Below are 12171 nucleotides of genomic sequence, written 5' to 3'. Positions count from 1 at the left end.
AGGCGGTCCGTGCGTAAGAAGCATCAGATCCGGTACTGGGTAACCGGCTCCCTCGCATCCCTCCGTGGAGGGAACCTGGCTGTGGGGTAAGTGACAGGCTCTCAGGCTGGCGTGGCGACCATCTGAGGGATGGGGTTGGCTAGAACGAGAGGGGCGAAGTGCTAGGGTGGGCAGGACGGTGTAGAGAGGGGTGAGGGAGTGGGAGATGATGATGGGCAGGGATTGAGGGGAGGGGGAAGGGGATGAAAGGTGGGAGTGATGGACTAGAGGAGAGGGAGAGGACTCGGGGGGGGGGGGAATGGCATTTCCCTCGCTGGACGCTGTGTCTGGTATTTATTACTTGACACCGGCCAGACGGGGTACCTGGCTGTGTACCTAAGACCTGTGCTGATCAATTGGCTGAAGTGTTCACCGATGTCTTTAACCTCTCGCTTCGGCAGTCTGAGACCCACTTGTTTCAAGCAGCCTTCAATTTACAGCTGCTTAAGAACGCAGTAACCAGCCTTAATGCTTATCGACCTGTAGCAACAGTGATGAAGTGTTTTGAAAGGTTGATGATGAAACATATCAACTCCAGCTTGAAAGTGACTTGGATCCGCTCCAATTTGCTTACCAGCACAACAGGTCAACAGCAGATGCCATCTCATTGGCTTTTTACTCAACCTTGAAACATCTGGACGACAACAAAGATACATACACCAGGATGCTCTTTATCGACTACATCCCCTCAAAACTAATCAATAAGCTTCAAGACCATGGCCTCAGTACCTCCTTGTGTAATCAGATCCTCGATTTTCCCACAGACCCCAGTCAGTTCGGATTGGCAACAACATCTCCTCCATAATCTCCATCAGCATAGGGCACCATAGGGCTATGTGCTTAGCCCCCTGCTATACTCACTTTACACTAATGACTGTGTGGCTAAGCATAGCTCCAACTCCATATTTAAGTTTGTTGACAACACCATTGTAGGCCAGATCGAGATGCTGATAAATCAGCATATAGGAGGGAGAGTGAAAATCTTGCTGAGTGGTGCCACAGCAAGTTCTTCCTTACTCAATGTCAGCAAGATCAAGGAGCTGACTATTGACTTCTGGAGAAGGAAACTGCAGGTTCAGAGGATCAGTGGTGGAGAGGGTCAGTAGCTTTAAATTTTTATGTGTTATCATTTCGGAGGACCTGTCCCGAGCCCAGCACAAAGTGCAATTACAAAGAAAACATGGCAGTGGCTCTATTTAGAAGTTTGTGAAGATTCAGCAGGAAACATAGAAAACTAAAGCACATTACAGGCCCTTCAACCCACAATGTTGTGCTCATACTCTAACATGTAACGTACTCTAGAAACTGCTTAGAATTTCCCTACCACATAGCCCTCTATTTTTCAAAGAAATTACATATAAAACTTTGACGGACTTCTATAGATACGTGGTGAAGTATACATTGACTGGCTGCATCACAGCCTGGCATGGAAACACCAATGCACTTGAATGGAAAATCCAACACAAAGTGGTAAATACAGTACAGTCCATCACGGGTAAAGCCCTCCACATCATTGAGCAAGTCTGCGTGCAATATATTTATTGCATTTTATTTGCTCATTTATTATGATTATTATTTCTTTTTAAACTACTTTTTGTACAGTGCGTTGTCTTTTGCACATCCGGTACTTTTGGTGCCGTTTTTTATTGATTCCATTATGAGTGTTGGATTTATTGAATATGCCAACAAACAAATGACTCTCAGCTGTACAGTAAGAAAATGGTGACATATATTTCGATAATAAGTTTACTTTGAACTTGTGTATTACAGATCTGATTTGTCAAGGCATTCACAGTCCTTTGCCAAACTAAATTATTCAGAAAGCTTCCTGTTTCAAGGGAGGTGGATCAGCTGCAAAACTGCCCTGATTTAAATCATGGTATTAGCTGACAAATACTATATTGACAGATAAAAAAAATTTGGGGAGCTGTTGCAGAAACATAAGATATTGGGAAAAAAATGCTCAGCCTGTCAGGCAGCACTTGTGGAATGATAAACAGTCAACTTCTCAGGCCACTGTTGGAACATGCAACCATTTATTGATGTAATAAATGTACATTATAAATACTCCAAAAATGCTGTGTTGTTAGAGCTTTCTGAAAAGAAAATACTGCAGGTACTGGAAATGTTAATACAAACCAAAAAACCCTGGGGTCTCTTGGTAGGGCAACTTCCATCTGGGCAAAGAGTATTAATGTTCCAGTGCAGTGATACTTTGTCTAAGCAAGTAAAATTGGTTTATTGTTCTACTGGCAGTAAAATGTATTTGTTAATTTAAAAATTGTTTAAGCACTGAGCTTAGTAATCAGAATTTCATAAAAACAGATGCAGGTCTGCCTCTGGCCGGCATGGGTGCCAATCTGCCTCAGGCTGGCTTAATAATCAGACATTTATAAAATTAGATGTGTGGTGCGTGGCCAAGTGGTTAAGGCATTGGACTAGCAATCTTGAAGGTCATGAGTTTGAGACCCAGCCGAGGCAGTGTGTTGTGTCCTTAAGCAAGGTGCTTAACCACACATTGCTCCAGTCCACCCAGCTGAAAGTGTCGTGGTTTCTCGTGCCCCACAAACGACCAGGAGATGCAGAAGATTCTTCAAGAAGGGTTAAACTTTAATTTGCAAGTCAAAGCTGAGACAGTCATTGAGCTAGTCGCTGATTGCCCGCCGATCCTTGTACATAGCATTTTTTTATAGCAATCTCCTGGTTTAGTTGCATTAGCATATCCAATCGGTCTACAGTTGCGTATCACACGTACATCCGCCACTATTGTTTCTACCCATTGACTTAATCATGCTCCAATCTACATCTCTTAGCTACCTCTCATTAACACACCATTGTCTTCTACATTCTTAAGATTTCATTCTCCTACTAAATTGGATACATGCATAGCAAATAGCAAGTTCAAAGGTGATTACATAGATTTGGTGACACAGCAAACAATGCAACTTTTATACTCCAATATAGTTCCCCTTTGAGACCCATAGGGTCTCTCACAGAGAAAGAAGACTGATTCTGCTCACAAAAGCCCCAATAAACTCAAGCACTTGTTCCCAAACCTCGGGTTAAACTATAATTTTCTGCGCCAAGACCTTAAAGTATTCTCTCCCTGTTACCCTGGGCCGCTGAGCCTGAGACAGGGAAAAAGACTCAGAAGCCCTTACAATCTACTCCCTCACTGTCGTTTTGCTCTTGTTCATCCTGCAGGTGTTGTAGGCTGTAACAATACATTTTCGGAGTTTCTTTCTCCACTAAGCTTGCTTCAGTAATTGCCACGAGCATCGGAAATTGTTTGGTTGCAGCACGCAGTACAAGAGACTTGAGACAAGGAAGAAAACAGCACAGCACAAGTGCACCGCTTAACAATACAGTACTGAGTGTTATTGCCATTTTAGTCAGCCATGTTTCCCATCCTCTGAGTCTACTTTCTAACCAGTCAAATAACTGATGTCCGAATCCTGCATTCTGTTTAACTTCCTTTCTTAGACTTTTCAACTTATACATTGCCTTAGTAAACGATCCTTCTTTATTTTCTTTATCACTTTCCCCCCATGCACAATGGTCAACCCCATGCGCTTCTGAAATCAGAATCGTCAGTAGAGGGGTGGGCGCTACCAACAAACCGGTTTCCATGCTCCACAAGCCTTCCGGGTTCTGCTTGGCCTCCCTTCGTCTCCACATTGTCTGTTCTGCCAAAGTTGCCTTACCTTGTATTTCAGTTAGGTCCTCTACAACAGGTTCTGGAGCTAGGCTTACCTGGGGGGGGCAATGACAGCTGATGTACATCCAGACGCTTTTCTGGCTGCCTCGTCCGCAGCTTGATTTCCCTTTGTTATTACATCATTTACCTTTTTATGTGCCTGGCATTTTACTATAGCCAATGTTTTAGGTTTCATCATGGCTTTTATTAAGTCTAGAATTCGTTGACAATGTTGTATGGGATCTTCACTACTTTTTTAAAAACCTCTCTGTTTCTACACTGCTCCGAACAAATGGCAGACTCCATGAGCATATGCCGAGTCAGTATAGATGCCTACTTTCTCACCTTCCATCATTTCACACACAGCTGTCAGGGCTTTGATTTCCGCTAGTTGGGCGGAACACGGTTGGGGACAAGACTCCATCCTAATAATCTTATAGCTCGACTGAACCTGCTGCACTACTGAGAACCCTGCATGATTTCCATCATAATCCCTATAACGAGCCATCTATGAACAGAACCTTTTTATCTGCATCCTCTAGTGGTTCTGACCGTAAATCTGCTCTCAATTTGGCAAATGCCATTGTCTTCCCTACACAATCATGGGGTTCTCCTTCATAGCCCAAAGGGACAAAATCGGCTATATTACTGGTAGTGCATCTCTGTATAGTTATGTCTGGAAATGTCAATAGTATCTGATCAACTGCTATCCTGGCTGGCGTCAGCACAAACTTCCCTCTTTCCAGCAATTCTGCTACTTTGTGGTGTGTGTACAGAGTCGCAGGATAGCCCAGGGTTACAGATGATGCCTTTTCATATGCATAGTACAGCGCCGCCAATCCCTGATAACAGGGTGGATACCCCTGAGCCACCTCATCTAGTCTCGTACTGTAGTATGCTATCGGCTGCTTTGCTTTTCCTGTGCTGGTCTTGTGTTAGAACCGCTGTGACATAACCCTCCTGTCGGTTGGATACATACAAATGAAAAACCTTCTCGTAGTCAGGCAAAGCTAATGCTGGTGCTGACTGCAATTCCTGCTTAATAGTACTGAAAGTTATCTCCGCCTCTCCATTCCATTGTAAGCCGTTCTTCAAATTTGTATGTCCTGCTTCTTTCATTATCTTTCTCAAAGGTGCCACAATCTCAGCATATTCTCCTATCCAATCTGAGCTGTACCCTGCCATTCCCAAAAACGTCATTTGCCCTACAGTCTGGGGTTTTGGGGCCTTAGTTATTGCCTCAATCTGATCTGGTGCTATCGCCTTCACTCCCTTGGATATTACCCTGCCTAAGTATTCCACTTGCTGCGTGCAAAATTGCAGTTTCTTTTTGAATACTTTATGTCCTCCATGTGCCAGCTTCTCTAACAGAGTTATAGTGTCCTGCTCACACTGTTCCTTACTGTGGGAGCAAATCAACAGGTCATCCACATACTGTAACAATGTACTTTCCAATGGTTTGCCCTCTAGGTCTGCCTTCAACACCTGATTAAAAACATGAGGTGAATGTTTAAACCCTTGCGGCATTCTGGTATAGGTATACCGAGCATCTCTGTCAGTAAATGCAAACAGATACTGACACTGGTCGGCCAGAGGAATGCTGAAGAAAGCCGAACACAAATCAATCACTGAAAAGTAACTTGCTGCTGGTGGAACATTAGTCACAAGCGTGTGTGGGTTGGGGACTACCGCTGGCCAGTCCTCTACCACATTGTTTACTGCTCGCAAATCATGCACCAATCTCCACTTAGATTTATCTGCTTTTAAGACCAGCAGCAACGGGGTATTGCATGGACTGTTTGTTCTTTTAAGCACTCCTATTTCAAGCAACCCCTGCACTGTCGATGCTATTCCCTCTTCTGCTTCTGGTCTTAGAGGGTATTGTGGTCTCCTGGGTGGAATTGCTCCCCTTCTCAGCCTTATTTCCACCGGACTAGCTGTTTTTATTTTCCCTACATCCGTATCATGCTGTGACCACAGAATAGATGGCAGCTCATCTAAACTTCTATCTTTCTGCTGGCCTTTTTCCTTTCCCAGCAATGGCATGTGTGGTTGGGGAGTTATTTTGACCTCTCTCACTGTCCCTACCATATCTACACTTACCATTATTTTAATGCAATTGCTGTCTTCTGATATCCACACCTCTGGCATGATTTTCCTCCACACTGTTACGGTTTCAGCACTCTTAACTAAGGGTCCTAAGTCTTTAGACTGATATCCCTTGTTTACCAACAACGTTATTTGGGGCGCAGCCTCCGGTATCCTGTACCATTTTTCTAAAAAGGTGTTCCACTTAACTTGTAAAGCTGCCCCTTGCTTTCCAATTATCACAGCCTCCCCTTCCAGGTGCTGTTGGGTACATGCCTCCAGGTGCCATCTCTCCTCTAACTCCCTGTTCTGAGTCTCGTCAAAAATCACTGTACAAATGTAGCTCAGATTTGGGCATTACCGCCCTGGGTAATATAGCCTGCATGCCCTTATTCCATTTTTCCCAGGTTTCCTGAATCTGATCTGCGATGTCTCCTATCCAAAAGACATTAGCCTTCTTGTCTTCTCGCACTATCAATTGAGCCCCTGCTCTTTTCACACTCAGCCCATTTCTCGTGCATTCTAATTTTAATTCCAGTTTCAATAAGGCATCTCTGCCTAACAAATTAATCGGAGTTCCTTTAAACACTAGCACCGGCAAAACAGTTCCTTTATTTCCCATTCTCAACTGCACTGGAGCTGTGTACTGTGTCAACTGTGTTTTCCCCGAGAACCCTACCGTCTTATTAAACTTTCCTGACATGGGAAGGTGAAGGGCATACTGTGGCTGTACACAAGTGTACGTGGCTCCAGTATCTATCATCATTGGTGTCAGTTGTCCTTCTAACATAACCTGAACAATGGGTTCCTCGTCTGCCTCCCTTGTTATCATTGGGTAATGTCCCTTCCCACTCGAGTTCTCGGGGCACCCCTAATACCTCGCATAGGGGTTCACAGGTCCTCTTGGGCCTGTGGGGGCTAGTCCTTGGCTAAACTTTAGTTCCCTTCTTATCGGTTCCTGCTGGTGCGTGACAGGCCATGGTGTAAACGGACAATCTCCTCTTATGTGACCTGGCTGATTACATCCCCAGCACAATCTCTCTACCCCTCTTTCCCCCTGTTTCCTCACTGTTCCCGTCTGCCCATAGCTCCTCTGTTCCCCTCCTTGGGACTTCCAGTTCTGTCTGGGCTGGTTGAATTTAGTCTGTTCCTGATAGGGCATTTGTGGAATGCTCCTCCAAAGATGTTGATTATTGGCATGGGGTTTTCCGGCCCTTGTCTTACAGTATGATCGGTTCCTCCATATAGCGGAGCTTCATCCAGTTCGATGGCTGTACTCGGACCGGTGGTTGCTGGCAGCATCTTTTTGCTTTTCTCTTTTTCCTACTTTTTGAGTTCTTCGAGCTGCATTTGTATTAACTTTCTTTGCACCTCTTCCTGCTGCTCAGCCAACCTTCATTTGTCTTTCCGGTATTTCTCAACTGCATGGACTACGTGGTCTCTAAATTCTTGTGGGGTCATTGACGTCAGCCCAACCACTTCCTCCAGTTTGGATTTTACTTGCGGAAGCATTGCATCCAAAACGCTATGTCGGAACAGTGTGGTGATAAATAAGCTATTTTCCACCTCTTGCTCAGTCTCCAGTCTCCACCTTTTCAACTGATTTTCTACGTAGGCTGCTGGGTTTTCAGTGTCTCCCAGTGGATCTCCCTTTAAGGCTTTGGGGTCTACTTTGGGTGGATAAAACTTCCTGGGGGCCTGCCATACCCTCTGCCTCACTCTGTCAAACCTGTCTCCATCAGTTCTCGGGTTGTTTGAGTTTACTATGCCAGCCATTTCCATTAGTTCGTTAAATTTGGAGGTTCCCATCAACCTTATTAATAGTGCCTTCAAATCTCCCATAGCCAATAATCGTCCTGCTGTTTCTTCTTCAGAGGCTGTAATCCATTTCCCTGCTTTTTCATGCAGATTGGGCAGAGTGTTTTTCAGCCCTTCTAGGTCCTGGGATCCCCAAGGGATGTACTGCACTTGACCTGATCCTTTAACTAACAACGGCATCATTCTTCCTCCTTCTTCCCAGCTGCCCTGGCTCTCCTCCTCGCCTTACTCCCCATCTGTCTCAGGGTATGTCTTTACTGCCTCCCACACAAATTTCTCCGGGGTCCTCTTCTTCCCTCGGTCTCCCTGTGGAGTCCTTTCTTTCTGTCCTGATTCAATACTTGGTTGGCCCCTGGAGTATTTTTCTCATCTCCTCTGGCAATTCCCTCTCAGTAACTTATGTAGCTCTCTCTCTACTTCCGCAAGTCGCTTCCCTACCGCCTCCTTCTGCTCTTCTAGGCTTCTGCCTCCTACCTCTTCCCCACAAATTCTCACATCCTCTCTCTCTCTCCACTTAACTCTTGCTCCTCCAATGAGTCACCTTCTCTTTCTTCCTGTCCGTGTCTGTACACCTGTGGCAGGGACTTCTCATGATCCTTACTCGTGCTTGATTCCCTTCTCTTTTGTGTTTCTCCAAGACTCTCATCTCCTATCTTTTTTCCACTTCTTGAATGCCTCATCTCTTCCTGCCCTGATGAGCCACTTTCTTTTCTAGTCTGTTCATTTCTATGGTATAACCAATACTCCTCATACTCCTTTTCCTCTCTCAAGTATTTCATCCGTTCAATCTCTTCTTCCATTTCTCTCTTTGCCTGTTCCACCTTTATCCTTTCTGCTTGTATCTCCTTCCATATCGCCGCTTTTTCCTTCTTGTATTGTTTTTTCTCCTCCTCATTATCCCAAACTTGTACTTCTCCCTGCATGTTTACTGTCCCCGTCAGCAGGGGGCACTGCTTAGGAGTTCCTTCCTCATTATAGGGAGGGGGCTTTACTGTTTCTTTCACATCCGGGTACGAAGCTGAAGCCAGCTTCTCACTGTACCTTCCACTCTCTCTAACAGGCTGATTCTCCAGCACCTTAGTGTCTTCCTCGCTTGTAATCAATATTCTACCTGACCTCCTCAGCCTTTCTCCCTTCGTTCTGAAGAGTTTTAGCACTTCCATTTCTCGTTCTCTTTTTTGCCCTCTTTTCTTAGATTTATCTTTTGGTTTGTAATTTTTAATTAGTGCCTCCATTTCTTCGCACAAGCTTACATCAAATGTTCCTTCTCTTGGCCATTTTGTGACCAGGTTTTTGGTTCTCTTTTCCCATTTTTCTGAAGTTTTTGTGATCTCATATTTATTTACCGGGATTTTTTTTGCTCAGAACCTCTACTGCCGTTCCTTTACCTGTCATGTTGTTCTCTCTCTTTAAGGTATTTCAGAGATTCACAGTTCATTTACTGGATAATATTATTTACTCTAATTCTATGCCTAGTCTATCGTCTGTCTACCAGCGCTTTAAATTATATATTGGACTGTCCTTGTTTCCTATTCTGTTCTGCCTGTACAGACCTCTATTCAGAGCGGTATCCACAGAACTTTCTCTTTGCACCTTGTCTATACAAACTCTTATCTCTTAAGGCGGTATCCACGAGGATTTTCTCTATTTTCCTTTCCCTGCCCATTCAGACCTTCATTTCATATGAAGCGGTATCCATGGGGATTTTCTCTATTTTCCCTTTCCCTACCCATTCAGACCTTCGTTTCATACGAAGCGGTATCCACAGGGACCTATCAACACCACGTGGAATTTTTCTTCACTTAACTTCTTATTAACTTATTTGTACTTACCTTCTTGATCAATCCTCTGAGCCTCCTGTTAACACCCAATTCTGCCAGATTCTTTGGACTGGAGAGACCCTTCGGCAGTGGTTCCACACTTCTGAGACTCCAAGACCTCCCCAAAACCAACAGAATTCTTAGTCCAAGTTGTCGCAAAAAGTGCTTACCTTTTGTTTGGGTGCACCCTTAATTCTTTTAGCCTTGTGGGGGTCCCCAGAGAACTGGGAAGCATCCCCAATCTGCCGTTTCCTTTCTGCGGGTCTTTTTCCGGTCCTGTCACGGTCGCCAATTTTGTTGTGGTTTCTCGTGCCCCACAAACGACCAGGAGACGCAGAAGATTCTTCAAGAAGGGTTAAACTTTAATTTGCAAATCAAAGCTGAGACAGTCATTGAGCTAGTCCAGGGGTCAGCAACCTTTACCACTGAAAGAGCCACTTGGACCCGTTTCCCACAGAAAAGAAAACACTGGGAGCCGCAAAACCCGTTTGACATTTAAAATGAAATAACACTGCATACAACGTTTTGTTTTGCCTTTATGCTATGTATAAACAAACTATAATGTGTTGCATTTATGAAATTGATGAACTCCTGCAGAGAAAACGAAATTACATTTCTGCATGCAACAAAAACATTTTGACCTCCGAAAAAAAGACGTTGGGTTGAATGTTACTTTTAAGTAAAATACTCAACGTCTATTTGAGTCCTTCTTGTATTTATGAAAAACGCCAAACTTAAATTTGCCGCCAGCAGCAAACCAAAAATAACGTCAAGGACTATTTCACTGAACAATGAAAACATATGAATATACGTAAAATAATAGGCAATTAAAATATTTATCATCCTTGTTCAGGTTGACTCACACCTGACAATGCAGTCGTATTCAGTAGGGATGGATCGATGCTTAGGGGAGTGACCGGGAAGGATAATGTGTTTTTTTCCTCTCTGAACTCACAGAAGCGTTTCCCAAACGATGTTTGCATTGCGATGATTGCAGAATGTAAATACTCCGAATTTATCATGTCGTGACCTTGTTTGAACTCTCTCAAATTGGGGAAGTGAGACAATTTGCCTTTCTGTAAATCTCTGGCAAGCAACGTCAACTTGCACTCGAATGCCAAAACATCCTCCAACATGTTCAGGGCTGTACGTCCTTACCCCTGAAGAGCTGTGTTCAGGTGCGCTGTCATGTCTACCATGAAGTGTAGCTTTTCCAGCCACTCTGGCTGTTCCAGCTCAGGAAGGGTGAGCCCTTTGCTGCCCAGGAAAGTTTTCACTTCTTCCAGACACGCGACAAAGCGTTTCAGCACCTCCCCTCTGGACAGCCAGCAATAAAAACACGTTGTAGCGGTGTGCTACACGCAGTCAGTAAACTGCAGTCAAAGATAGCTTTATTCGAACTAAACAGCCTTGCTTTTAAGCCTCCCTCAACCCGCCCCCCCCCATGGGCGCGGATGCTGCAAAAGACACGTACTCACAAACCCCCGTAGGCTATCTCCCTTAGCCTGAACGCTGGCTAATTGTGAGCCGGTTCGGATGTGTCAGGAAATGGGTCGCCACAATGTCTTATTTAGATTGTACAAGATCACCATAATCTTCAAATTTAGATTTACATTTCAAAAACTAACAAACTAACATAAAATACATTTTAATTAAATACTGACCATGTAGCGGTGTGCTACACGCAGCGCTAAAATTACGACACGGAGTCGGTAACTGCAGTCGAAGGAAAAAACTTTATTCGAAATCTTCAGCCTCACTTTTAAGCCTCCCTCAACCTGCCCCCCATGGCGCAGAGGCTCCAAAGCTCTGTGCTCGCAAACCCCCGTAGGCTATCTAATTGTGAGTCGGTTCGGATGTGCCAGGAAAAGGGTCGCCACAACCAATTATTTCCCAAAGCAACAGGGAGCCGCAGCACAGACGTAAAAGAGCCACATGTGGCTCCGGAGCCGCGGGTTGCCGACCCCCGAGCTAGTCGCTGATTGCCCGCCGATCCTTGTACATAGCATTTTTTATAGCGATCTCCTGGTTTAGTTGTATTAGCATATCCAATCAGTCTACAGTTGCGTATCACAAGTATATCTGCCACTATTGTTTCTACCCATTGACTTAATCATGTTCTAATCTACATCTCTTAGCTACCTCTCATTAACACACCATTGTCTTCTACATTCTTAAGATTTCATTCTCCTACTAAATTGGATACATGCAGAGCAAATAGCAAGTTCAAAGCTGACTACTTAGTTTTGGTTACACAGCAAACAATGCAACTTTTATACTCCAATAAAAGTAGGTACCAGCAAAACGTTGGGGGTTAACCTCGCAATAGACTGGCATCCTATTCGGGGTGGAGTCTCATACTCTCAGTCGCTTCACACCACGGAAACCAGCATAAGCACTGGCCTGATGAACTGAAAAGGCTCGGGACAGACTTTAGCTTTAAAATTAAATGCACTGATTGAAATAGGTCAGCAACTGGCCATGTTGGATTGGACTAGATAGAGGGTGAACGATCTGAATTAAGTTTCTAAACATAATCCTGTGAATTATTTTCTGGTGTGGTAGGTGTTGATTTCATTTGAGAAGGCTGTCTATCAAAATCATGTATGCCTCATTAAGGAATCGTTAGTAAGAGGTTGGTAAGTTGGTGGAGAAGATCCTGAGAGGCAGGATTTATGAACATTTGAAGTGGTATATTATGATTAGGAA

General features: G+C 44.3%; 1 protein-coding gene across 3 annotated transcripts in view; it reads left to right on the top strand.

Annotated features, from left to right (window-relative positions):
* The window catches only part of samd8 (sterile alpha motif domain containing 8), an 89978-nt gene continuing 77807 nt past the window's right edge, over positions 1–12171 (top strand). For 2 of the 3 annotated variants that reach the window (XM_059946838.1, XM_059946839.1), the window contains exon 1: positions 1–86. The gene's annotated coding sequence lies outside the window, so the exon portion shown is untranslated. The remainder of the gene's footprint in view (positions 87–12171) is intronic. The other variant, XM_059946840.1, reaches the window with a different exon arrangement.

This window comes from Hypanus sabinus, chromosome 21 (genome assembly GCF_030144855.1).
Source record: "Hypanus sabinus isolate sHypSab1 chromosome 21, sHypSab1.hap1, whole genome shotgun sequence".
NCBI lineage: Eukaryota > Metazoa > Chordata > Chondrichthyes > Myliobatiformes > Dasyatidae > Hypanus > Hypanus sabinus.
The sequence above is the reverse complement of the archived record's forward strand: the minus strand, read 5'-3'. Positions and strand labels throughout refer to the sequence as shown.